This window comes from Alligator mississippiensis, chromosome 1, assembly GCF_030867095.1.
Source record: "Alligator mississippiensis isolate rAllMis1 chromosome 1, rAllMis1, whole genome shotgun sequence".
Classification (NCBI taxonomy): Eukaryota; Metazoa; Chordata; order Crocodylia; family Alligatoridae; genus Alligator; species Alligator mississippiensis.
Window position 1 is genome coordinate 468,507,874 of NC_081824.1, and position 27,732 is coordinate 468,535,605.

The 27,732-nt window shown below is 47.9% G+C and overlaps 1 protein-coding gene and 2 long non-coding RNA genes across 6 annotated transcripts in view; 2 read left to right on the forward strand and 1 right to left on the reverse strand.

Moving 5' to 3' along the window:
- The window catches only part of LOC106739383 (uncharacterized), an 82,245-nt gene extending 65,556 nt beyond the window's left edge, over positions 1-16,689 (forward strand). Inside the window, exon 4 of the long non-coding RNA XR_002087661.2 lies at positions 15-16,689. This is a non-coding gene — a long non-coding RNA (uncharacterized LOC106739383). The remainder of the gene's footprint in view (positions 1-14) is intronic.
- LOC109281107 (uncharacterized) lies at positions 1,582-14,189 on the reverse strand. The gene is made up of 4 exons (XR_002087657.2): positions 14,101-14,189; positions 13,794-14,007; positions 5,545-5,669; positions 1,582-1,669 (listed from the first exon to the last, which is right to left on the reverse strand). It is a non-coding gene; the product is annotated as an uncharacterized LOC109281107 (long non-coding RNA).
- A 1,784-nt stretch (positions 16,690-18,473) lies between the features above and the next one.
- The window catches only part of GDPD5 (glycerophosphodiester phosphodiesterase domain containing 5), a 305,947-nt gene continuing 296,688 nt past the window's right edge, over positions 18,474-27,732 (forward strand). For 2 of the 4 annotated variants that reach the window (XM_014601505.3, XM_014601509.3), the window contains exon 1: positions 18,474-18,556. The gene's annotated coding sequence lies outside the window, so the exon portion shown is untranslated. Of the gene's footprint in view, positions 18,557-18,970; positions 19,067-27,732 lie in introns of those variants that run through there. The other 2 variants (XM_014601508.3, XM_019479382.2) reach the window with 2 other exon arrangements.

Genomic DNA, 27,732 nt, shown 5'->3' on the forward strand with positions numbered 1-27,732 from the left:
CTATCCCCTGGCAGGTCTCAGAAGCTAAATGGAGAGCGCGCAATTGTCCCAACCTGTGACGTGTGACATGCGGTCAGAGACCCGACGCGAGTCAAATTTGTCAGCTGAAACTTCTTTGCAGATTTAGGCTGAGCAAAGCCATTAGGGAATTTGCATTTGGTGCGTTGTTTGTATAAAAGAAAAACACGCATTTTTTCGACATCCCCGAAACAAAATTGTTTGATTGATTTTTTTTTTTTAATTTGAAATGAATTTGTTTAAAAATGGTTTTCTGAACATTTCAGGAAAGTTTTCTTTCAAAGTGACCAGAAATGAATTTCCTTTTTTTTTCTTTGTTTTTAATTGCCAGGGAAGTGAAAATTCATTTATCCACTGAGCTCTAGCAGGGGCTACTGGTTTGACATCTCTGAGAGGTGGAACTACTGAGCCTCATCCCAGTCCACACTGACTCTGAGGTAGAGAGTCATTTAAGCCATGTCTAAGCCTGCACACTTTCATTAGATTTCCTATATTTTCCCTAATAATCATAGAAAAATAGTGTGGAAAGGCACCGCTGGAGGTCACAGCCAGTCCAACCCCCTGCTCAAGGCAAGATCATCCCAATCTCTTTTGCAAAACTCACGGCTGCCCTAATTTCTGCTCAGTGCCACCAGTCCAAGTGATGCAGTGGAGGCACCGGTGGTAATACCATGACGTGAAAAACAAGGATTTTTAGGGGGGTGACTTTTTATTGAATGAACGGCATAGTTGGGAGAGATTTAAATACCAGGTATGGACATTTTTGAGCACCTTCTAACTCTCAGCCTACTCAGAATCACTGGAGTGAGACAGACAGATGCATTCCTATTGGTTTTGCATGCTAGTTTAGTCTCTGGGGAGGGTAAGAAAAATGGGACTGTAAAGAAAATCAAACTGCCTTACTGCAACGGGGGCTCCTACCCCATCACTGAAGCAGAGAGGAGGCCACGGAGCAACCTTCTGGACAAACTCATAGTGTCAGAGGACCCTTGAATAAAATGATGGCTTGCCCCGGGTGCACTCAGCACTGTGCAGCCGGTGACTGACAGACAGAAGTAGTGGGTGAGATGACCCAGAGAGGGACATATAATCCCAGGGCCTGAAGCAAGGGGGTCCAGTCTGGCCCTGCAGGCTGCAAGCAGAGCTCCAGGGAGGAGCAAGGAGGAAGGACTCCAGGCTGCAAAGAAGCTGCAGAAGCCCCTGCACCACCAGGAGCCCGAAGACAAGTATTTGGGGCTCTTGTAGGCTGCCATGGCATGGTGTTGACCCACGGTGGGGAACCTTTCGTTTGAGAGAAGATGCTTATATTTTTTCCATTTGTGTTTAAATACTGGGTTGTGGCTAGAGAGGTGGAGGAGAGCACCAAGAAGGGTGCCAAGGGCACCCCTGTGCCTCCTAGGGGCAGCCTCCCTGTCCAAGGTGTGGTAGGCGAGACAACAGGGTGGGACCCTGAAATGCCAGAGGGGACAAGCAAGGTGGGTCCAGGCAACCACCATCCGGTAACTTTGCTGCCCCAATGTTGGATGCACTACAGATCCCAGCAGATGTCCTTATGATGGCTGTCCCCCAGCCTAAATGAAGATCCCGACTGGCTGTGCTTAGCTTGGAAGCTCCCACGCAACCACAATCCGGCATTGCAGGTAAAATCAGCCTGAGAAGAAGGAAAATACAGTTTAAATACTGGTAGAGTGATACCTTTAAATCCTTCAGTGTGCATGCTGAGGCAGATGTGCTCCGCCGGCTTGTTCTGACATGCTCACCTTGGCCGAGGGGACAGATCTCAAAGAGCTGCAGTTGAAGTTTAACTACTCAGGATCGATGTTTAGATCACACCATGTGCTGGGAATTTAAACAGGAGTATCTTTATTTTAAAGCATAACACTTACTCATCAACAAGCTGCCTTGTCTCCTGCAAAGGGATAAATTATCTCCATCTGAAAAATTGATTGGATTCAATTGTTAGAGGCCGTATCTGCCCAGACTTCACGGCAGCCTTTAACAAAGTGTTGTGGCAGAGCTGGGTTAACACGCTGCCTATGTGGCCGGTGAAAATAGGATCAAACTGTCCCATGCAGCAAATGTCGTTGCCTATGGGCTAGAACCATTTCTGATGCAAAAAGGTACAACCTCAGCAAAATCAATGAAGGTGCAGCATCTTACTCCAAGACTCATTTTAGCCTGGATTGTTTGTTTGTCTGTATTGAGCAGCATTTTTCACCTGGTTACATGTCAGTGCAAAGAAAATAGTGACTTTTTTCCCCACTGTGTGTCCGTAAAGTCACGCTCACAATTCTGTTCTGGGCTGTTTTGCGGCTCAGAACTGTTTGTCCATAAAATGCTTGCCCGGTGGTGATAATCCTGTTGAAACGTAACATGTTGGCACTTTGCAGGGTTTAATGCAAAGATTGGTCTTTGCCAGAAAAGCAGGCAAATACTCTGTAACTTTTTTTTTTTTTTAAATGAGGTCATTTGGAGTGACGCCTGGCCTTTTTTTTTTACCTCTGATTAATAACAGCATCTAGCAGATGCAGTTCTCTTTAGTAAAGATGTTAGTAGCATTATCCCCATTTAAAAGGTGGGGAAAATGAGGCACCAAGCGGTGAAGCAACTCATCCAGGATCGCTAGGTAGACCAGTACAAAGTTCAGGTAAGAACCCAGGCTTTCTGCATCCAAGTCCTCCGCTCTACTTGCTAACTAATGCTGCCTCTCAAAAAAAATCATGGGCAATCCCTTGCAATAGAGGACAATTGTCTTCCATGATTGTCTTATCTGTGAGGCTGAAGATGCTGAAGATGCCTGGTGAGGCCTAGCCAGGATTGCCCGACACTGTTGCAGCTTGGGCACTTGTTTCTGCGCAGGGTGGGTGGCTCCGGATTTTTGATTCAGCCCACAACATGCTGTTTCTGCTGCTCCCGCTTTTCCATCTCCTGTTGTTGCTGTAAGGTTTCAAAGTGCTGAGATCCTTGCAGCAGCTCCTCCTTTTGGCACGGTCCTAGGGGATAGCCTCCCGTGCATTGACAAGGATGTTGCATTTTTTCAAGCTGGCGTTGAGGATGTCCTTGAAGCACTTTCTTTGACTTCTCCTTGAGTGTAGGCCTTGACTGAGTTGAGACAATAAAACTTGCTTCGGGAGTCTGGAGCTGGACACCTGGTTGATGTTGGATGAGCATCGCCTCAAAGCTCATGGCATTTTCTTGCAAGAGGATGCTAATGTTGGTGCATCTGTCTTCCCACTCGATTGGAAAGATCTTCTGCAGGCAGCATTGATGGTAATTCTCCAGTGGCTTGAGGTGTCTCCTGTACGTGGTCCATGTCTCAGCTCCATACAGTAAGAAGGAAATGATGACTGCTTGATAAACCATGGGGTTGGTTTTGGATCTGATGTTGCGGTCGTCAAACACCCATTTCCTCAGGCATCCAAAGGCTGCACTTGCATATTTGAGGCGATGTTGGATTTCTTCATTGATCTCGGCTTTCTGTGAAACATGGGAAATTCTCAACGCTCTCCAGAGAGTCTCCGTTGGTTTTGAGTGGTTAGCTAGGAAAGTTTGGCATTTCTTCTCCCCTGCCTCAAAAGTTGGATCACTTTCAGTGGTAGAAATGAGGGCTAAAAACATCTGTCAGATTTGGCATGGTGGTACTAGTTTAGAAACCAGGTTGGGCCCATTTATGCTGGGAAGCCATGCTGTATTAGATTCACATTAGCCAGGTGTGAACTAAGGTTAAATAGAACTGCAGTCTCCATGTCCACGGCAGGGAAATGTTTGCTGCCTGCACCTCTACGTCTGCCAGCCCAAGCGCCCACAACGTCTGCACAGGGAAAGCCAGCTTTAGGCCTAGGGTACCATGAGAGCTGCTCTGGCTCACTTGTAACCAGGCATCCTGGAGCATCCTACCAAGCCATTTTAGAGCCAGCCCATGGTTCCCTGATGCAAGCTGACCCCACTGTACAGTCAGAGGGGCATGAAAAGGCAGGAAAACTGCTGCAACTCTCTGGTCTCTACTGTTGTGGATGCCTTTAGGGGGACTTTTGGGACTCTTCTCCCTGCAGTCTCCACAGTATGGGTGCACAAGAGGGTGGGGAGCCCAAAGATGTTTTAGTTTATGCCAGTAGAGATCTGGCAATAGAATAAAGGGCTGCAGCCAGCTTTTATCTGGTCCCCCTTCCTCTGTTCTGCCCAACAGAAATGGGGTGCAGCAGAGAATCCTGTCCCCATAGCGTGCTGCTTCTCCCACCATCTCCACACCCACTCCCCAAACAACCCTAATTCCCCATGGGACCCAAATGATCATTGCCACACATCTATGAGCCTGGAAGGGTAGGTTTAGTAGTAAGGTTGCCTCCAGACAGGGCTGTTGCTCCAAATGCAATAGGAAGCCTTCTGCTTCCAGCTTCTGTAGGCAGAGAATGGGTGCTGTGCCAACAAGGCTCCTGTTGCCGAAAAATAAATACATAAGAAGGAAATTAAAGCTCCTCATGGTTTTCAGGTCTCTCTGCCATATCAGTCGAGTTCATGAAGCTTTGATTTCACCTTGCTGAAGGGTCTCGGGATGCCTCTGCAAAACTCTTGACTACAATGCCGAGACGCTGCCTTGCTATACATTTGAAATCAAAGCTCACGTCCTTGTCAGGGACATACACCGCTAGAGAGGGGTAAGCCTCAAATGGGCAGAGGAGCATCCAAAAAAATGGATCAGCACTCGATTTGCTCTTTATAACAGGCTGGGGGTTTCACGGGCCAAGGCTGTCTAAGAAGACTTCCTGCAATGGCTGATTACAGCCAGGTAAGAAATGGTATAAAAGCAGCTTTACTATCACGCTGCATCAGCATTTCTGCGTCCTTGCCAGGAAACTCTGAAGATACCAGATGTCTGTAGTGTTAGAGGGATGTTGTAGCCATGTCTGCTTCTTTCTCAAGCCTCAGGAAGGACACTCTGTGCCCGAAAGCTTGTCTAAACCTCTTCCAACTATGCCGTTGGTCCAGTAAAAGATATCAGCTGCAATATGTCTATAGAGGTGTAAAAAAGGAGCGGAGAGATGATATACAGATCTGTGCTGCTGCAGTTCATTCACATCTGGAAAGATCAAGGGCAAAACTGGACACATGGAAGTTATACTGATGTTCATGCCATGTCCCTGCAGCTGATTGCAGGTCAGCTGTTTTCTCAAGGCAAATGGGCTGTTTCTTGCCCCAGTGAGGAGTGGCAGAAATAGCTTCCCACTATGTGCACATACTCTTAGATAACTGCTCCAGCCACTCTGGCTCTGGGTACAGTTGACATCAGTGTACCAAAGTGATGTAGATTAGACTGGTGTAAACAGGTGGGATGTACATACATAGGATTTAGGAGAAATGAAGGGAACAACAAAGTGATTCATAGAGCCCTTTCCAACTTTATAAGAGGTCGGGGCTTTGCCTAGATCATGGCTTGAGCAGAGGGCAGAGACAACCGGCTGTTACAATCCTCCCTCTGCCCCATTTTTAGGACTGTGAGTACTGCTCTACCAGTGACTTGGCCCCTACCTTTAATGTTGACTCGACAGCAAGCGCTGGATCGTGTCAGCCTTTTCTCATCAGAAGCAAAGTAAAAAAGATGCCGGAAGTATATTGATTCAGGGTGCGGTGATCTTTCTTCAATCCATCTCATCCTGCTTGCAAAGGAGCTGTAGGTTACTACAGGATCTACAGGGATCCTAAATATGTACGGCTATTCTTGTAGTATGTTTTGTAAGATTAGGGGTGTCCCATGTCTGGGAAAAATGCCAATTAAGTGACTGCATTCTGCCTCCCTCGGGGTCCCCTCTTTTCCCTGTGCTGTTCTGTACTGTTGCTGTGTGTCGTTTCATAGATTCATAGAAGTCAGGTGGGAAGGGACCTTGTAGATCATCAAGTCCGACCCCCTGCCTGGGCAGGAGAGAAAACTGGGCTCAAATGACCCCAGCCAGGTAGACATCAAGCCTCCTTTTAAAGACCCCCAGGGTAGGAGCCAGCACCACTTCCCTTGGAAGTTGGTTCCAGATCCTAGCCGCCCTGACTGTGAAGTAGTGCCTTCGGATGTCTAGTCTAAACCTACTCTCTAACAATTTGTGGCCGTTATTCCTTGTTACCCTGGGGTGTGCTCAGGGGAACAGGGTCTCTCCCAAACCCTTCTGGTTCCCCCCTGGTGAGTTTATAGACAGCCACCAGGTCCCCCCTCAGCCTTCTCTTGTAGAGGCTGAACAGGTTCAGGTCCCATAGCCTCTCCTTGTAGGGTCTGCCCTGCTGCCCCTGATCATGTGAGTGGCCCTCCTCTGGACCCTCTTCATGCTGACCACATCCCTTCTGAAGTGCGGCGCCCAGAACTGGGCACAGTACTCCAGCTGCGGCCTGACCAGTGTCACATACAGGGGAAGGATCACCTCCTTGGACCTGCTCGTGATGCATCTGCACTTGTCAGTATTGAAACCCATCCTATTTTCGTTAGCCCACCCCTGTAACCTGTCCAGGTCCTGCTGTAATCTGTCCTTCCCTACTAGTGTGCCCACCTCACCCCAAATCTTGGTGTCATCAGCAAATTTAAACAGGCTGCTTTTTACCCTGTTGTCCAAGTCACTAATAAAGAAATTGAAGAGTGCAGGCCTGAGGACCGAGCCCTGGGGGACTCCAATGCCCACTTCCTTCCAGGTAAAAAATGACCCATCTACCACCACCTCTGAGTACGACCCTTCAGCCAATTTGCAATCCATCTGACTGTGCAGGCATCAATGCCAGAGTCGCCTAGTTTTTTGATGAGAATGGGGTGGGAGACGGTGTCAAAGGCCTTGCTGAAGTCCAGAAAGACTACATCCACGGCAACACCTGCATCCAATGCTTTTGTGACCTGATCGTAAAAGGCAATCAGGTTGGTCTGACAGGACCTGCCCCTAATGAACCCATGTTGGTTGCCCTTGAGCATCATCCCCAATGCCGGCCCATCACAGATGTGCTCCTTGATGATCTTCTCAAAGAGTTTCCCCAGGATTGAAGTAAGACTAATCGTTAAACCATTGTAATGCTCCACATCAGAACGGTCAGACAAAATTATTCCTCCTGTAGACATTTAAGGCAAAATTGTCAAGAGCATAGGACCCACAATCCAGGACTGAGTTTCTAAAGCACGTCAGCGTGTTGGGCTCTTTGGAGAAATCTGGCCCGAATCGTGCCTGCTGAGTCCTGCTAGAGATTATGTCCATAAATGCAATCTTGTCAGAGTCTGGGTGCTTCTACTGAGATGCCAGGAACTTGGGATGCAGCTCTTTGGATTCACCATTACATGGGGCCCATGACTGGAATAATTGGTAAAGCCCTGTGGATGAAAGATGGGTCAAACGTTCACATAAACTTCAGTCCAACTCCACGGTGGTGCATGCTCACATGGGCACAATTATGATCCAGTACCATTTGTGAACATGCAAGTGATTCAGTACACACACAAAGCTATTTTCTTTGATAGTCATGATCAAGTAGGGTTTTTTCAGGCATGCTTAGATAAAAGTGGCAGAACACAATAAGGGCTGCATCCTCAACTGGCTTAAAAAGCTTAAGATCAAGGATTTATTCAAACCCAGCACTTTCCCATTCTTTAGCCTCCAAAATGGAAAGAAATTAAGTGATTTTTTTTTTCAAGAAACTGAAGATGATGCTGTAGTGCAGACTTCTGGTTTTAAAGAACATCATATAAAACCACTTAATATTGACCCTGGAAGCAAACATACCTCCCTAGGTGAGAAAAGACCTCTTCAAACAGGGAGAGACAGAACAGGTTTCAGAGATCTGGTGATTGAATTTGAGTGGTTTGTGCAAACGTGTCAGATCACAGACCCGCTTAGCCGAAGATGTTGATGGGTTTTCTCACGCTGCGGGGCAGAGCAGGCTGGCAGGATGGTGTTGCCTCATATACTCGTGCACAGTTCAGTACAGTGAGAACTTGGCTTAGGAGAGTCCAGGATTGAGATAATAAGGAAACCGATGTTGTCTTTTGCCTGGCTGAATAAGAGGGGCTTTGTTCAGGGGACAGGGCGTGGGTCACGGGTAGAGCGGCAGGAGAGAGATTTGCTTTCAGCTACCTGCAACTAAACTATGACAGGAATGCTGCCGTCCTGCAGGCTCCTTTCTGTCTTTAGAAATGGAAAGATATTAACCAGCGGTATTGTTTGATATTAACTGGACTAAAAAACACCTGTGAAAGGTTTGATTGTTCTTCTACGTGAGTCACTTCCCGATTCAGATGAATAATGGGCAAAACCCTTAAGGGACCCACAACCCCTGCAACTTCCATGGAAATCAGTTGCATTCACTGCCTCTTCTTTGTCCAGCAGGCATGCTAAGGGTCATAGCAGCAGGCCAGGACCTCCTAAATTCAGGCACTTTAAATGCACAGAACAAAAAGACAGTATCTGCCCCAGAGAAGGTACGATCCAAGTCTAAGACAAGCGAAAATGGGTGAGCACCAGCACTAGATACAAAGACGCACTGTTGGCAAGCTGGATAGGCAGTGATGCCACCAGACGAAACCTGGCGTCTGCTTCTCTTTTGTGATGTACACACTAGGCATTCACAGATAAGCAGGAAGGTGCTGATTTGGTATTTGGGACACAGCAGCTGTTTCTTTCTGACCTGTGCAGATGCCGCGGGGTGAGTGGTGCCTCCAGGTGTTCCTATGATGGGTCAAATTCCAGTGCTGGTAGTGGATAATCCATTTTTGGCGTGTCCAACGTGACTAAGAATTGGGAAGAGGCTGCTACCAGGGGAAAATCCTGTTGCATGAGTCAATGAGTGACATTCATTTCCCTCCCATGCTGGGGCATGGTGCTTCTTTAATGGGGAAGAAAGGCACGTTGCCGGGATGGGAGATGCTGCGGGTATGTCACAGGTCTGAGGGAAAAAGCCTTGTTCACTCATTCCCGCTCTATATACATTAACCCTGGAAACAAGGCAAGGAGAGGGACCCTTGGAGATATGCCAAGGTGTTTCCTTGAGCATGCAAGAAAACCCAGGTCTCGAGCACTGTGCCGTGGGTATCTGCAGAGCACCCACACTGCCTCATTTTCAGAGTCGAAGCAGGGATAGAAATGTACTTCCAACACATGCCTCTGAGACACAAAAGTCCTTGTGGCTACATGGAGGTGAGGAGCAATGTGCCCGTGTGGGGATACCAAAACTTTGCCCAGAAGGATCTCACCACCTAATAGAGATAGAGGGGATTTCTCCCTCTCTTAATGCAGATGTCAAACTCCTCTGGGTCTACCAGTAGCAGGCGGTTTGTACTCCCCAGTCATATGTTTTGTGATCCAGGGGCAGCTGTTGAACTTCACGCAGACTGAGATTGAGACATCTGATCAAATACATCCCTCCTCCGCTAAGCTGGAAGCAAAGCCATTAGGGGAGTTTTAGATCTACTTGTTTATTTTTACTGCTCTGCTAATTGAATGCAATCCTGAATGTCTTTGGCATCGAGCGCAAGACCTTTCGTCAGGCCGTCCTCGGTGCGAGGCAGCGTGGGGATTCTTTACTAATGCGTGTGGCTTCTTCTTCCAGTAACAGGCACATACGTATCCTGCCGAGAGCTGGAGCCGGGTTGATAGATGGGACTCGTTAGTTTTTAATTGGGTTTACCGAATGTGGAAAAGCAAACAAATAAAATGTGAAAGGGAGAGTACTCGAGATACAAAGGCATCCACGGAGGGAGGGAGAACCAGTGGAAGAGGATGGCAGCAGACTCTTGCGGGAAGCTCAAGAGGTTAAGTTGGTGCATCGGTGGAGAAGAAAACAACCGCTTGGTGCGTCCATCAAAGCCCAGATCCTGGTTGTGCCAGGAGTATATTTCCCAGAGAAAAAAAGGGAGCATGGGCATCTTCACCAAGCCCCCTAGTCTGTTATGGTGAGGCAATGCATCAGCTCAATCCATTGCTTTTGAAAGATGTGAGCATTCAATTAGAAGCTCTCCACTATCGGGAGACCATGCTTATCCCAATCAGGCACTTCAGGAAGCTGTGGGTGAGCCACCCAGACTCATCTGCTTCCAGTTCAGCCCTGCGAGGGGCCAGGGGTGCAAGTAGAAGAGCAGTCTGGCCCCGTGCTACACTCTTCCTCATCAGTGCCCTCTGGAGTTGCGGGATAAGAAGCATCCAGATGGTAGCCAGCTTAGGGCCTTGCATGGAGAAGCTGAAGGGTAAGTAGATATCCGCCCTTTGCCTGTGTATCTAGCCCCACTCCTGTGATGGGTTTGGTGGCTGCAAGCATCTGTTAGGACAACTTCAGCTCCTTTGGTTGCTGTGGTCTTCCTCCAGACAGTTTGAAGCCTACTCTATCACTTCTTCAAGCAGACTGTTGTAGACCCTGCAAATATTAGAGGCAGTTCCTATCACCACTTGGGAGATGTCAGGTCTATAGGACCCTACTGGGCAACACGTCCTGTTGTCTTATTAAAGAACCAGACTTCTTTTTCTGGGTTCCCTTTCCATCTCCGACATCCTGCCATATCCCCCGATGGCAACTCATCCGTCCTTCTAGACTCCCAGTAGGGTCCCAGTAATTAGTCTTAGCAGTAATTTCTTTTCTACTGCCACTTGTATAGACTATGTAAATCCTATGTTTCTTTCTGGGGGGGGAAGAGAGAAGTATCATCCTTGGAAGCAGCATTTTATTGGAATCAAACTAGCTTGGGAGGAGGGGACAGTGGATGAAAGTGAATCCTACAGCCTCAGCAAACTACATCCATGGAACAGGAAAATATTATGGAGACATGTCTTCCTTTCCTCCCCAACTGTGAATGTTGAAAAACGAATGAATAAAAATGCTTAGGGATCTGTTCAGAAGTGGGAGTTGCTACCCCCCGCTGCAGGCACATCGCAGTGCATAATCTACCCACTAACCATCGCTGCCTGTGCAGCACAGTGGGCTTTTTACACCAGCCCCTACTGCATGCAAATCATGTTGTGCAGTTTCCACGCCACCTGCCACTCCATATAGATTGCAGGATGTGGCCGGCACACCACCCACCCCTGCAAACTCGTTGCATTGTGTAGTCTACGCACCACCCGCTGCTGCAAAAATCTTGCACTGTGTGGTCTCTCCGCTCCCTGCATACCCTTTGCACTGTGTACTGCTCACCACTGCATACACAGCAGGTAGAAAGAGAAAATTACCAAAAAAGGACTAAAAAATAAGAGGCTCTACAAACAAACGATACCTTTCCTGCATGGCAGGCCAATGTCTTTTGTGGCTTTAAATATGCTTTGCAGCATCCCTTGAGACCTCCTACCACCTCCTTTCTTTCTTCATTCCTGGGGACCTCCCAAACCTAACTTGGGCCCTTCCCTACTACCTAGCCCCCATCTCTTGTTTTCTCTTGTCCCGGGTGTTGTCTATCTCTTTGCCTCCCCTCTCCTGCCCTGAGTCCTTGTCCATATCCATTATATCCCCACACCCTCTTTTTCTTCAAAGATTTTTCAGAGCGTGGTGTATTTTTGCAAAAGCCTTCTCTTCCCTGGGATCTGTTGAGTTGTTTGTAGGTCCGTCTCCAGTTGCTTGCCTTCCCAGATTCTCAAGGTAGATGGGCTCCCCTTCCACAACATGGTCAAATCCTGCCTTAGCATTTTGAGGTGGGTTTGCAAAGCCATTTTTCATCTTGCCCGCTCTATCTAGCTTTAGGGAAATACAATATGCTCATTGCGTGTGGCATCCCAGGCTGAGACAGAATTCAAGCCCAGGGTACAAAAGCTAGCAGTGCAGAACAGCATACTTAAATAACAGATTTCTAAAGGCTCCCAGGCCGACAATCACCCACAAGTACAGCATCGTTCCTGCAACATGCAGCACTCCAGGGAATATACTGAAGAACTACTTGACTCCCCCAGAGAAACTGCCAACAATATAGGAAATAAAAGACCACTAAACTCAAGGTGAGGATGAATCATGTGGCCCGTAGGGATGCTTGAAGAGAGCTTTGATTATCTTGTACTTTAGTGAACGAGCATCTCTGAATTAAAGGAATAGAAAAAACACATTACTAAAAATATAGGTAGCACAGACACAGGAACATGCAGATCTGGGTCCTCTTTGATCACCTCTCCTCTAATCTCGGTATGAACAAAACACTGTCACCAGCCCTTAACATGTAGTTTGTACAGCATGCACATCCTTCACAGCCCAAATATCTGGGCAGCACTTCCCATTCTGTTCAGATGTTATGAAATGCAGTCTGGACAGCATGGACTATAGGGACTGCATGGACTGCAGAAATGCAGCATGGGCAACATGGACTATAGGGATTTGCTTCCTGTCAATATAATTGCCATCCAACATACAAATTGGCTGGGACTGCCCTTCAATATACAAATTACACTGGCTGGGACTTAGGAGACCTGGGTCTTACTCCTGGCCGTGTGATGGGTCTTCAGACCCATCTGGCAGGTGACTTTGCTGCTTTTATTTCTCATTTTCCTCTTCTGTACAATGGGGATGATGGTACCGATCTGTTTTATGAAGGGCTTTGTGATTAAAAATGTGAAATGCGGGGGAGGTATTACTTTTTCCCTCCAAATACACATGGCAAAAATGTGAAGGTTGCAAAGCCAAACAAAGGTTAGAAGATTCAGAGTGAAGGTCACCCATTCAATATGACTTTGGGCCCCTTATGCCCACCCCTGCTCTACACTCAATATAATTGAGTGCTTTTTTGCTCTTCCTTCGACAAACATACCCTGACAATACCCTGTATGACCATGATATGTCCCAAATAACCACGCTTACCAGCTACATACAACATGGAAAGCCTGAGGACAAATACAAGCTGCTGCTCTGGTGGGCTTCTGAAACACAGAAAACGGTGGGAGCCGCTACACGGACCACAAACTATTTTTGTTGGTGATTGCCGTGGTCCACCTTCTGATAGGGGTGAGACACCTGGCGCAAGTAACTCCAGTCCTTTAACAACTGCACTGGCTCCCAGTAGTTTTCTAGGCACAGTTGAAGGGCGCTGGTCTTGACCTATCTTAAATGGTCTGGACCCTACATAGCTAAAGGACCACCTTCCCTTTTTATGCCCCATCACGATCCTTAATGTCAGCCTAGAGCAACCTCCTGCAAGTACCATTAGTGCATCAAGTCTGCCTGGTAAAACTTGTGGGGCGTCATTCTCAGTTTTGGCTCCTTGGCTCTAGAAATCCCTCCTTCTTCAAGGCCTGCCAGATCCCAAGCCTGGACATCTTTGGCAGCATTGTTAGACCTTCCTATCTGGGCAGGTGTTTGGCAAACAAGGCTAGGTCGAGATGTTGTTTAATGGGTCTCTTTTATTGGGACAGTCTAGTTGCCTTTTTAAATTGCTTTCTTTTCTCACTGTAAGCTGCCCTGAGCCTTTGTTGGGAAGAGCGGCATATAAATCGCATAAATAAAATAATAAATATTTAAAAGTATGCCACCCCCCTTCCTACACACTGCATTCCTTATGGAAATTTCTGTGGCATTTGCAGTCTAGTATTTGACTATTTCATGCACATTAGTGGATGTATCTTTACAAGACTGCAGGAGATGAGCTGATAAAATTGCCCCAGTTTTACAAGGAATGAGGCAGAAATAACGAGGCTCGCATTGTCCGAACTGCCCGCTGCTCAACCGGAGTCCCTAAGGACCTGATTGGGCTGGGAACTTGGCATCCAGACAGCATTTCGTATATTCAAAACACAGCACTGCTGTTGCGAGCGCTCAGCATTTCTCCAATTTTCCTAATTAGAATAAAATACAGAGGAAAACACCTGAAAACCAGGGGGAAATAAGACCAGAGATTCTGTCATGTAGATCCACAGTGATGATCCACCTGGGGTCTTTAGCAGAGCTGGACGTGTAGATCCACAGCAGAGATCTCTAGCACGTGAGTCACTGGTAGCAGTAGAAGGCTGTTGTCCTCCGTATGGACCAGGCGGTAGAGGAGGACGAGGTGCTTCTTTTGCCAGTGGGTTTCACAGCTGCCTGTAGAGGAAGGGTGAGACTCAGACCCCCGGGGTTGACTTCCAGGGTCTGGGGTGGTTACAGACTCTTCTCTTGTCCGTGGTCCCATTATACCTCTGCTGCTATCTGGTCTCTCCATTCCTCTTGCCTCCTCCTCTTCCTGCCCCTATCAGCCCACCTCTTATACCTCTTTTCCCCTATGTTCCCATTCATCCACCTCCACCAGCTCCTCTGCTGCCTTCATCCTCTGGCTACTGAAACTTGTATCTCTCCCAAGATTTCTTTTTCGATCCCTCTGCTTTCCAGTCACATGCCTCCCTTGTTATCTTTGCTGCATGGACTTTGGCATTAGGGGCAATAAATATAAGAAAAACAGGTTTTTTGCTGTCTCTGCACATAACAGCCCTTGGCTTCCAGGAGAAAAAAATCCTCCAGAAGGCCACATCTCTGCAGCTCTGGTCTGGAGCGTGCTCAGTGCAGACACCATCTGTGTAGGATTTAACTACTAGGTGTGAATTGAGATTTTTTTGGAGGATTTGAACTTGGCCAAGTTTGAGAACATTTCCACAGAGATGGCAAGGCTGATACTAAGGCCACCTCCTTGAGAGAATCAGAATTTCTGACGTTAGGAAACATCTTATGTCCTGGAAATGAGCAAAAATAATAATTACAAAAAAGAAATCCAGCTAGGCAGACTCTACCTTGGAAAATTTCAGCTCAAACTGTTAGAGTGTGAGCTTGCCACAAGCCACTGAAAACAGGGCCTTATAATACAATGACGTCACCGTTCATAAACGTATTGTGAATTGCAGAGTCTCTGGTGGTTTTCTTCATCTCCCAGCTCCTGGATGCATGTGATTACACAAGTAATTCCACTTTTATTTCTTAAAAAAAAGATATCCCATAGTTTGTAGCCTGCATGGTTGCAGGAGAGAACTTGAAAACATGACCCTGGTACAATTTAAAGGCTTGGAAATCCAAATCCAAATAAAAAGAACCCAAATTATGTATATATATAGAGAGAGAGAGAGAGAGAGAAAGATCTATTTATATGCACATACATATATATATACAGTATACACACATATACTATATATACATACACACACATTTTATTTATATATATATATATATATATATATATATAAAATATGTGTGTGTATATATATATAATGCGTGTGTATGTATGTATACCCAAATGCCAAATATTTACATATATATACATATATAAAATGTGTGTGTGTTTAAGAAACATGATTTTCTAAGATAATCATGGTTTTAGGAGCCTTGAGTCATGGTATTTGAATGCTTGAGGTTTGCAATCCTGTAATGGAAAGTGTTGGGCAAACTTAACTATAAGCACTGCTGGCGATTGTGCCTAAAAACACACTGTTTTGTTTTCAATTTGAACCTCTGTGTCTCTCCGGTTCTGCCAGGGTGTTGTCTGTTTGCATCACCTTTTCTGCTTTGATTTTTCTGCTTCAGTTTTCTCCTTGCAGGAGAGGGTGAGCTGTATGTATTTAAAGTATCTGTGTAGTTAGGGTACAGCTTGATTTTGTTTTATGCCTTTTTGGAAGAGAGTGGCATTTGCTAACTGCCGCCAGGCTGGCCTTTCTATTTCGGTACAGCTGAGTACTGTATGTCTCTCTATTTTGGTCCCAACAGCGAGCTACTTAGAGAGTGTTAGGCCAGACCTTGAAATTTGTGCATGTTCATTAATCTAGTTTATTATTTGCATTGCCATAGCATGCACATGGTGCACTTAGCATCCAGGCTCCATTTTTCTGAGTGCCGGACAATGCGTATAGCAAGAGACAGTCTCTTCCCCCAAAGGGCTCACGGTCCAAGCCCCCTAAACCTGAGAACACTTAGGCACGTATATAACTACGTATATGACTACTCTCACAGGAGTCCACTGTCTCCTTCCCTAAGTTATAGACACGTTTAAATGTTCTTGATGCTCAGGGTTCATTTTAGGACAAGGTGCAAGAGATCAGTGCAGGTGGAAGAGTGAGAGTACCGGGGCTGGGAAAAGCTACTTACATAGATCAGCGCTGTGCACTCTTAGCAGACTTTGAGTCCATTTTTTGCCTTTGATATAAAATAACCCAAAAATATAAATATCAGTGTTTTCTAATCCCTTATGCCCTCATGCTGACCTCTTCTCCAGCAGTGATTTTTACTGCCTGCCGTTTCCCATAGTTCGGCCTATTGCATCACAACGGCATTATTTTCTCTGTAATCTGCATAGTTGTTTTTTTTTCTGTGCTAGCTTTTATTTTAGCCTCATATGTCTGGTTTTGTTGTTAATCCTTTGGGCTCGCAGGCTCTAAACTTCCATTTTAGAGGAGGGGGATGCACGTAGGTCAGGACTGATCTGTGCTGGGGGAGAGGCTGGGAATTGGGAAAAGGTGATCTGTATTGCACGCGTGGGGAGGATGCATGGATGGATGGGACTGTAGCAATGAGGATCGCTCTGAAATTGCACAGGGGAATATTTTTGGTGCCGGGTATTCATGACTGTCACCTCCCCCCTACTTCTGTTTGGGTTTAAATTCATCGTTTGGGAGGAAAGCGTAAACCTGAACTTTACTGGAGGCTCCCTATGTCTGACAAAAGGGTGCTTATGCCCGAAAGCTTGCAAAAAACGTTTTTCCAATTATTGAGTTGTTCTAATAAAAGATATCGCATTAACCCAAAGAACCTGGCCTGCCTGTGTCCTTAGAGCAACGTGGCTACACCCAGCACCCCTAAACCTGAAGTTTTTATACGTGGATATAGAAGTGGTAGGTAAGAGGGACCTTGGGGTTCACTTTCCCCGACCTCAGGGTGAAGATCAAGCACAAATTCAGCATCCAAAGGGGAGTGGGTCCCCTAAGCCACCTGTACAGCTGAGCGTCGGGCGGCGAGGTGCGAGGCACCCCCTGATCCTGCCCCATTTCAGTCCCTGGCAGCTTTTCCCTGGGTTTCCCTGGGAGGGGCTCTGGCCTCGGCCCTTGGGATCCACCCTGGCCTCTCAGGGAGGTGGGGAGGTGCAGCCAGGGCCCCCTGAGCTGATGGCCCAGGAGTCACTTGGGGTGGGGGTAATTTGAGGGGTAACCCTTTCCTGATGGGGCCAGCAGCATGGGGAGGGGGCTGCCAGTCTCCAGCTGGGCAGTGATGGGGGGGAGGGGAGGGGAGGGGAGGGGCGGGGGGGCTGACTCACAGATTTGGAATTGATTTGGCCCATTTGTCTTGGAATAGAGAACATTTACAAAAAAATAAAAAATTAAAATCTCCAGCTTTAACCCTTCCCTGCCCCGGGAGAGTGATCCATGGGGGGCTTTAACCCTTCCCTGCCCCGGGGAGTGATCCATGGGGGGCTTTAACCCTTCCCAGCCCATCTCCAGCTGGGGAGTGATCAATTGGGGGGCTTTAACCCTTCCCTGCCTGGGGGAGTGCTCCATGGGGGGGGGCTTTACCCTTCCCTAGCCATCTCCAGCTGGGGAATGATCCATGGGGGGGGGGGGGTTAACCCTTCCCTGCCTGGGGGAGTGCTCCATGGGGGGGGGCTTTACCCTTCCCTAGCCATCTCCAGCTGGGGAATGATCCATGGGGGGGGGGTTAACCCTTCCCTGCCCAGGGGAGTGATCCATGGGGGGGGGGCTTTACCCTTCCCTAGCCATCTCCAGCTGGGGAATGATCCATGGGGGGGGTTAACCCTTCCCTGCCCAGGGGAGTGATCCATGGGGGGGGGCTTTACCCTTCCCTAGCCATCTCCAGCTGGGGAATGATCCATGGGGGGGTTAACCCTTCCCTGCCCAGGGGAGTGATCCATGGGGGGGCTTTAATCCTTCCCTAGCCATCTCCAGCTGGGGAATGATCCATGGGGGGGTTAACCCTTCCCTGCCCAGGGGAGTGATCCATGGGGGGGCTTTAATCCTTCCCTAGCCATCTCCAGCTGGGGAGTGATTAACTGGGGGGGTTTTAAGCCTTCGCTGCCTGGGGGAGTGGTCCATAGTGGGGCTTTAGCCTTCCCTGCCCATCTCCAGCTGGGGAGTGATCAATTGGGGGGCTTTAACCCTTCTGTGCCTGGGGGAGAGGTCGGGGGGGGGGCTTTAACCCTTCCCTAGCCATCTCCAGCTGGGGAATGATCCATGGGGGGGGTTAGGTTAACCCTTCCCTGCCCAGGGGAGTGATCCATGGGGGGGGCTTTAACCCTTCCCTGCCCATTTCCAGCTGGGGAGCGGTCCATGCGGGGGTGGTTAACCCTTCCCTGCCCGGGGGAGTGATCCAATGGGGGGGGGGCTTTAACCTCTCCCTGCCCATTTCCAGCTGGGGAGCGGTCCATGCGGGGGTGGGGGCTTTACCCCCTTCCCTGTCGGTCTGGAGCGGTGAGCGCCCGGAGAGCCGTGCCCGTGCACCAGCAGGTCCGCGCTGCGGGCGCCCCCCCCGCCGTGCCGTGCCGTGCCGTGCCGGACCCGCCTCCCGGGCGGGCTGCGGGGCGGGGCCGGCGGCTGCTCCTGCCCGCTCGGCTCGGGCGCTCGCGGCGCTGGTGCTGCGGCTCCTGCCTCGGCTCCTCGGGCACCAGGTAGGCAGGCTCCAGCGGGGCGAGGGCTGCGCTTGTGCTGCCTCCCGCCGGGGAGGGCTCCGGCTCCGGCTCCGGCTCCGGCTCCGGCCGGCAAAGTTTGCGGGGTCCCCGGGCGCTGCCGAGTTGGGAAAGTGCGGCGGGTGCGGGCTGGCTCCCACGGGTGCGGCCGCCTGCCCCGGGGATGCGGAGTTGAGAAACTACAGCTGACACCCCCCTCCCTTCCCCTCTCTTTTCTTTCCCCCTACCCCGGATTGGGAGGGTTGGTGAGCTCTTGGTTTCCGAAATGGCAAAGCATGAGCCCCCCACCTCCTGACAGCACCTCGCTGCCGGGAAGTGGCGCGGATGGCTCGCAGGGAGTCACCTTTGTGGCTGATGACATCATGTTTTATTTCTCATGGATGTGGAAAGGGGAGGGGGCCGGCACCCTGTCTTGCTACTTCCGAAAGAAATCCATAAAAAAGCGAAGAAACGGCGAGAGGCGGTGGATTGAGACAGCTGGGAGCGAACAGGGTAGGACCAGAGAGAAATTGTATATATCTATATTGCTGATGTCTCTTCTTCAATCCCCCGAGCCCTTCTCCCCGTACGGCTGTCCGAGCTGTGAGAGTTGCGGTCCGACCCTGAGCGCTCGTTGCAAAGCGACAGAAATGCGCGTGTCTGCCGTACCAGATGGCGAATCGGGGTCCTTCAGGCTGGCAGATCTGGCCTCTTCACATTGGCACCGGGTCCTATATTTAGGAGCAGAATCACAGAGCAGATGCTTTTCTTAAACGCTTGCGCTGCTCTCCACCCGTTCTGGGTGAGGAAAGGGTGACCACCTGAACGGGCCCAAAAGACGCGTGTTGTGTCGTGGGCGAAACTTGACCAAGGAGTCGCAGTTCTCGTTGGGTCGACTGGCTAGACCGATATTTGAGGAATAATAAAAGCTCTTAATTCCCGCTCAGGATAAAAGTTCAAATAAGGCTGCTTCTGTTGTTAAAGGAGCTGTTTGGGATTGGATTATAGACTACGCCTCCGTCAGCATAAATGAGATGGTTCTGCGTTGTTTGGTGGGATCTAAACTCCAGTCTAAATTACTGGTCTGTTCATAGCTCACCTACCAATTAGCATCTGGTGTGTCTCAGCTGGGAAAGCTGGTGTATCTGGGGCAGTCGCTGTCTGGTTAAATTGCTGGGTTTGTTGCCCATCAGTGTATTAACACGCCATAGAGTCCTTGTCCCTTTGGTAGCAATTGTCCCCGAATATTTGAAAAGGCTGCTGTTTTCTTGCCGCAGCTCCCATTGACACTGTCGAGACTTGAAGGCGGATTCAACCCGGTAGTCAAAAAGTAGCAATTCAGCTGCTACTTCCTTGAAATCAAAAGTCGCTTCTTCCTGAATGCGTGCAGGATCTCCAATTAAAGGTGCAATTAATTTGCGAGTTGTTCTCATCCAGCGGTGGGAAACGCTTCTTTAAAAGAAACACGCTCACGCGTTCTCTGCATCGATTTCTTCTGGCAAAGTACGACCGGGATTCATCTGGCGTGGTCATAGCGACTGGTGCGAAGGCCGAGGAGTTGTGGTTCAGCAGCTTCTTTGGCCTCAGTTTTGTACAATGCCATGACTCGCAGCGGCGAAGTTCTCAACTTAAGTTACTTCTTCGGTCCAGGAAAGGCTGCGACTAGATGTGGGAGACTGATTCTGCCATGTGAGCCGGGGATGACTTGTGTGGTTAAACCAGGCACGATGATTCGCACTGACAAATGCTGATTTCAGTGTATTCCCCCTCCCACCCCACCTAACTTTTGGACTACTGTGTGGATGAGGCTAGTTCATCATCATTTTAACTTCTCAGAGGATGCTGATCATCATCATGAAATCTCATTAGCAAGTTACTAGTTCAATGAGTCGAGCTGTTTGGAAGCTCCAGGCCCGGGACTGAGTAGTTGAGGCTAGATTTGATGTTGTGTCCTCTTTTTGGTAGTAGATCCCTCTGCTAGGCATGCTAACCACATTTGGATTTTTTTTTTGGGAAGCTTCATTTAGATGGCACTAGGGGAAGCTTGTAGTTTTATGTCCAGCTGCACAGGTGGCAGTGGCAGGGAAAGGTAGCTTTGTTCGACCTTTCCCTAGAACGGGTGTTTTCATTTCAAAATGACTTGAAATGTGAAGGTTTGGCCTTGTCTTTTAGGATTTTCTTCTGGTGGTGACTTGCCTGCAAAGCCAAGGAGGACCTCTCAAGCAGGCTCTATTTGAATATCGATATATGCTGATTCTCACTTGACCGTTAAGTCACGAGCGTCCCATCGATTTAATTGGGAGCTGGGTGATGAATCCCCTAGCTCACTTTGAAAATCAGCTTGGGGGACCGTCTTTGCTTTCTCTCCAAAGGCTGATGTGTGGTGTAATACCTCTGTCAAACGCGCCCAGTGTGATGCTCCATGAAGCGAGAGAGGAGCCATAATTCCTCTCCAGAAGGGTTTTAATAGCAAGGCCTTTTTGCATCGCGTTGCCCAAACGGTACGTGATTAACGGCGAGGGGCTTTATCCCGAGGCTAGCTAGACACCACAGACGTCTCCTTCAAGAGACTCCGGCACGATGCTCTTATTTGTTTCTGATGCTCTAAAACTATCTGGCTTTTCCTTTCTCAGCCTCAGTTTACAGTGCGCAGCCGTCTTCATTCCCATTCCCTTCCTGACAGGTTCCCTGCCTGTTTTGTATAGTACCAAGGTTACTGGGACTGTTATTTAGCACATTAAATAAAACCCCAAAACATGTTATTATAAGCTTGTGCTTTTATGAACAGTTAGTTTCTAAGGTGTCGCCCTGCCTTGGCTTCTGCCAATACTCTTTACAGTAAAACCATGTGTTGTGCTGGGAAAGGGGGTTATAGAGAATTGATCCGTCAGCCTAAGCTCCTAAACGGTGCCTAGAGGTTGTTCGGGCTTTTGCTCTCTAGTTTAATTCCCACCCGCTTCTTTTTAACCACTGTGTTTTTTCCACAGGGGGAGCAATCCACGCCCAGGGGGTGCGGGTCCCTCAGAATAGGTGCCTAAACAGCTGGCTTCATGTGTTATGGGTCTAATAACCTGGTATTTCTCAATGCTCGGAGATGCAGTCTACCTTTTACATTGCTAATATCTAGTGAAATATTTTCATAACATCCCTGCTAAGGAAGGAAGCGTTTCAAGATAAACGCGTCCTGCCGAAGACCCTCAAACAAGACCTCTCTTGAATTGCCCCGGGTGGCAATTGTAAGCCTTGCCATTCTTGGGTTTGCCTCGGACTGTGCTATCATTTGTCCGGTGCACGACTGAAAATATACCGGGTTTGGTTTAGTTTGGTCTCTTTTGGGTTTGTCGGATCTCAATTATGTTTTGCGTGAGGTTGGTTCTTTCTTCCTCCTCTCTTGTAGCGGGGTGGGGGGAGTCTGCAAGCATGCTCTTCCGTAACTTTGGGGACCTGAGCATGGTAGTCGGTGCTAGAGGGAGTTGTGGAGGTAGGTGGGATGGGGTAGGGTGGTAAACAGCTGATGGGCAGGGTAAAAGGATCCTGGCATGCTCTCCGGTAGGTTCATGATCACAAATTTAACCCCAGATTCTGGAGTGTGATCTGTGTAGTTCAGAGCTGTTCTGCGTGGGATCTCATTGAAAGCTGCTTTAATATTCAGAAGTATTGCTGCATATTTTATTATTGAAGTGCTGGCTTCAAAATGACTTGATGTGGAATCATGCATGGCTTATATGAAATCCTTATTTGTTACTTCTACCCTTTAACTTCCAGTCCTGCAAGTTGCCTTCTGTAGGGGCTCTGTCTTTTTGGGGTTTTTTTTTCCCCCCCTTCCCCCCCCGGATTGCATCATTGAGGCCTCGGTTACTAAAGCCAAAATAATTCAGTTTTGCTTTTCTCGACTTGCACTGTTTGCTTGTTGACTGCTCTTGGGTCATTCTGCACCTGGGAAGCTAGAATAGCTGGTTTCAATATGTGACTAATGCTTTCGTATGACCCATGTGGCATGTGAGCTTGCTTCAAAATAGAAGTTAAAAAAAAAAATCTATCTAGATTTAAAAAAAGAAAAAAAAAGATGATGTCATATTACTGGTTTGCAAAACTTAAATTATAGGGCTTTGCTACTGCCATGGTGTAAACTAAACTGAACACTTGTACTGTGTGTCAGGTCTTGGACAGACAGCGAGTGAGAGGGAGGCTTAATTTGTTTTTTAACCACTGAGGGTTTTATTTAAATTTATTCCTGAGCTATATGTACAAATGTACCTGGTGTCTGGCATAAAAGAGCATCCCTTCCCTTCAATGCAGCAGTCAGTCGTTTGCAAGTCCCCCTCTTCCTTTAGTAATCAAGTGTATTTCCTGCTTATTTCAGTCTCCAGGAGATGCTCTTATGATGAGGCAGGGTATGTCTCTGGCCATTTCTTCTGTATTGATTGATTCCTTTAGTTAACCGACACCTAATCTCTGATCTGATTGCTGTGGTCTGAAATTAGGTCAATCATGGTATAGCGTGCTATGAAACCGTAGCAGAAGGAAGTGCTGTACTTCAAGTTTAGAGGGGAAGGAAGAAACCTTTAGGATTCACATAAAGGACTTGGAAGCGGGGAGGATGAGGAATGGTCCCTGCAGTCCCGTGCGGCGCAGAACATAAGAAACTAGGAGAAGCTTTTAGTTTTATGTCCAACTGCAAACCTCCTGGAGAAATGAGGCCTGGCTCTCAAAGGCTGGGCGTTATTCCACGCACCCATTTCACTGCTCGATCCTCCAGTATCCTGAGCACCTATTGCTTCTTCAGACTTTATATATATATGTGTGTGTATGTATGTATGTATGTATATAATGTATATAGCCATAACCTCTTTGTTTCATTTTCTCTGTCTACAGACCCTGTTTCTCTGCTAGAGGGGGTGTGCTGTCGGGTTTAATGCCTTTGTAAAGTGTTCATAGAAGGAGTTCATACAAGTGTGGTGCTTGCGTAGCTTACTCATCCCTTAAAACTTTTTTCCTTGGGCTTAAAATATTCCCTGCGTGCCCCATTTGCGGGTGTGTAATCACTAAAAAGGGCTTATCGGAGGCTTTGATCTGTGGCTTCTTCTGAAAGCCTGGAAATGCTCCTGGCAATAAGGAGGTAAGCAAGGGGAATGTGGGTGCCAGACATCCTAAATCATTGTCTCTTTCTTTGCTATCCAACTTTTCCTGCTTTCCTGGATGGCAGCCCTCCCCGCTCAATATAGAGAGGAGTTTTCTTATACCTGGCAAAGAAATGCTATTTCAGAGGCAAGTCACCTGATGTGACGGTGATTACCTTGGTAGGCAAATGTGAGCATCTTAAATGTCAATCTAGCTGCTAATTACTCACATATCTTTTGAAATAGGCTTACAACTGACAGACAAACCAGGGATGACTAAAACTATGCAGTGGTTTGCATGACTTGGATTTCTTTGACTGGGAATTAGCCAGGCCAAGGTAACTCCTGCCCGTTCCCATGGTTTCAATTAGATGTGGTGATGTTCTTCACTTGCTGCATTGCTGTGAGCTGTGCTTCACCCAAGAGGTGGCTGCATATTTTCCTAGGTATGAGTGACTATTCCATGTAGTTAGTGATTTCCTTCCCCCTCCCCTTAAGCTTGTTAAGGACTCTGGAGTCCTTTAGACGGGCAATGTAAGGTGATTAAACAGATGTTAACATCTTGGGATTTAACATGCAAGCTGTCAGGCATTACAAGGAGAAGATGCTTTGGACTAAATTGACTGATTGCTGGCTGTGACTTTCAGCAAGTATCTGCTTGGCTCCTCCATGCTGACTTTCATTGAGAGATCTTGAGGCATTGTTCAAAGCATTGTTTTGAAGCCGGGGAAACTAAGGCACGCTGCTCCCTCTCCGGCTTGACTTAACTGCTGGTGTTAGTCTAAAGTAGTGGTGCTCGCTCTGAGTGGTGTGGGGTCAGTCTGCAGGCCGGATCAGGCTTTGGGACCTGGCATTGCCCTCTCCATCCCTCCACATGCTGGGATTGGGTCCTGAGGGCCCAACACCACCCCCTCCTGCCTCCATGCACCGGGATTGGGTTTTGGGGGACATGGCACTGCCTTCTTCCAACTTCTTGCATGACAGATAGGGTCTTGGGGGGCCTGGCACTGTCTACTTGCAACCCCTTGTGCATTGGGTTGGGTCTTGGGGATGGGCCCCCCCCTACCAGGATTGGGCCCTTGCCCCCCTCACTTGTTCATAGCGGCTTAATACATTCAGTGCACCAAAAGAGCTTGATCGAAAACAGAACAGCTCAGAGCGACTTCGTCATGTCTGAACAGGCGATGTGAAATCCAGATCCAGAGGCCAGCAACTTCAGACCTGGTGACTTAACACAGGTTTACAAGCCTCATCTTTTAAAGCGTCGAAACAGAAGGGGAATGAATACTTGCATGTCTCATTAACTTTGGGTACCAGGCTTAAAAATGCTGGCTGGAAGTGCTTTTCCTAGTTTCTGGCACTTGTTAAAGCACTTGTTAACATAGCTTGCCTTCTCTTGGAAAACTTGTTTAGAGCTGTGATTTAATGACGCACGAACGTGCTAACAGGTAAGACAGTTGAGTGTGCTCAAGTATAGATGGGCTGGGAATAACTAAATGAGAAGACCTAACAGGTAAGACAGTTGAGTGTGCTCAAGTATAGATGGGCTGGGAATAACTAAATGAGAAGACCTAACAGGTAAGACAGTTGAGTGTGCTCAAGTATAGATGGGCTGGGAATAACTAAATGAGAAGACCTAACAGGTAAGACAGTTGAGTGTGCTCAAGTATAGATGGGCTGGGAATAACTAAATGAGAAGACCTAACAGGTAAGACAGTTGAGTGTGCTCAAGTATAAATGGGCTGGGAATACCTGAATGAGAAGACAGTAAAGCAAGCTTATCTGAAAGCCAAGTGCTTTTCTGACCAGCACAAGGTCATGCATAGAGCCATTGTTGCGTAGAAGCTTGTTGGCAACACACAGACCAACATGGGTATCCAGAAGGGCACCTTTTCTCAGTGAAGAAAAGCAGCTCTCTACTTGTGGGCTTAAAATGATCTACCAGCTGTCTTGAAAAATATGGATTGGATCAGTAAAACAAGTGTCCAGAGCACATGGAGGAGTGATGAGCATGTATGTAAATCAAAGTTGAAGGCCCCTACCAGGCAGCAGGCCCTAATTGTTCAAGATGGGAGCTGGGGCTCCAAGTTTTGGCCGTGCCACGAAACTGCTGCATGGACTTAAGTGAATCGTGCTAAATGCCTGAAGCTTCCTCAGCTCCACTCTTCAGGGACTTAGCCATAGGGACTATTTTCTATTAAAGACAGCCTTGTATCTACAACTCCCCCTGATCCTGCTGGGAGTTGCAGAGTCCCTAGTACCTTGAGCGAGGGAAATGGGCACAAAATGTGTTCCAGTAAACACCTAGGCATTAATGGCTACTTTAGGGAGTTCTTGGCATCCATATCTTTTTATCCTCCCATTCAATGGGAATAACTTCCTTAGCTTTCTTAAAGGGTGTTGCAAGGGGTACGTCTGAAGTGCTCTGGAGGGGTTTGCTCGTTTAGGGTTAAATGTGCTTATTGTAATTTATGGAGAAGGCAGGGCAGAGTGGCACCTTTATAGATTAATTTAGAGATGCATATTTTTTTGTAAGTAACAGCTTATTTTATGGCATATGATGAATTAGTCTAGCGGGCACCCCTCTACCCTGACTTCAGCCTAACATGACTGCCTACCTCTGTATATTAAGAAGAAAAATTGCTTCCAATGCTTAGAGGTGTGAGAGAGCAATCTTTTATTAGACCAACTAGATTTTTGCAAAAAAAATTCTTTCATTGCAAGCTTTTGGGTCCAAACACCCTTCATCAGGCATCAGAGAAAAGATTGTAAAAGTTCTTCTGGGTAGAAATGACAGCTCATATTTCTTATAGGTGCGAGTGGATTCAGGGGTCAGCCAAGCTGCGGCTGTATAGGGTTAACATCCGATTACTGCAGGTATTGCGGATTCCTGCAAGGGGCCTCTGTTCGGATGCATTGTCCTGCCCTGCGGGAACTTGCTGATCAGCAGGAACAGGAATGGATGCGCTTTCCCCGGCAGATGGAGACCAGGTCCTTTCTCTGTTTGCAGCTGTAAAGAAGGTAGCAGGCAGTGACAAGGTGCTAAACACTGCCATGTCCTTTGAAATGCAATGCAGTTAAATGAGATGCTAATAGCTTTGCATTAAACCTGATGTAAGGCCTAAACTCTTGGCCCAATGCAGAATTCTTTGATCCTGAAGGATTTTGGAGTCCAGCTATCTCAAAGCCTCTCTGCCCTGTCAGCAAGAAGGGAGGCTTCTCCTACCAACCGGCACCTGGCGGAAAGGACATGCAGGCACTTCTGTGCTTTCTGCTGCCTTCAAGGTGGTGCCTTTCCTTTTCTGTGCTTGGGGGACAGGCTGCCGCAGTGGAGCTGCCTGATGTGCACGTATTCTGGTGCCTGTAGTAGCCGTTTGGCTGCCTGACCAGGTCAGTGCCAATAACCTATGGCAATTGCTTTGTGACACTCGGGATGTCACTATGGGACTGCTTTTGTCTTGTGTTTGTGCGGGATCTAGGGCAATGGGGCTCTCCGGCATTACGATGGTGTGAACGAGAGAACGGACATGAATAGGTGCACGCGTGTGTGTGTGTACAAGCGTGTGCAAGGTGCAGGAGCAGACCCTTCTAATAGCAGCTGGGTGGGTGGTAAGATTTTTTTTAATTATTATTATTTTTTTGCTAGGTAGCGTGCTCTGAACTCTGGTCCTAATTGGCAGCTGTCTTGAGTTTCCTCACTGATACTCCTTCGGCTGCTATGCTTCTGCTTGGAAAGGAGACAAAGTGCCTCTCGGTTGTTTCAGATCTAGTTATCCAGAGACGGGTGGAATGAATCCACTCCGTGGGACTTGGTGATTGCCCGCTTTATGTGCACCCACACGTACCATCTCCGATTTTGGTTTTTTGTTTTTCTGTGAAAGATGCGAGGCAGCATCAGCCGGCGAGCGCGGAGCTGGTGACGTGGACCCACGAAACTGGCCGCGGGGGAAGCTGAGAGGAAGGAATGGGTCAGGGGTCTGGACAATGTTTATGGATAGGACTCGAACTGTTGGTATCTGATTCAACATGCGGTAGGTCAGAGGTGTTGAGTTTCCTGTG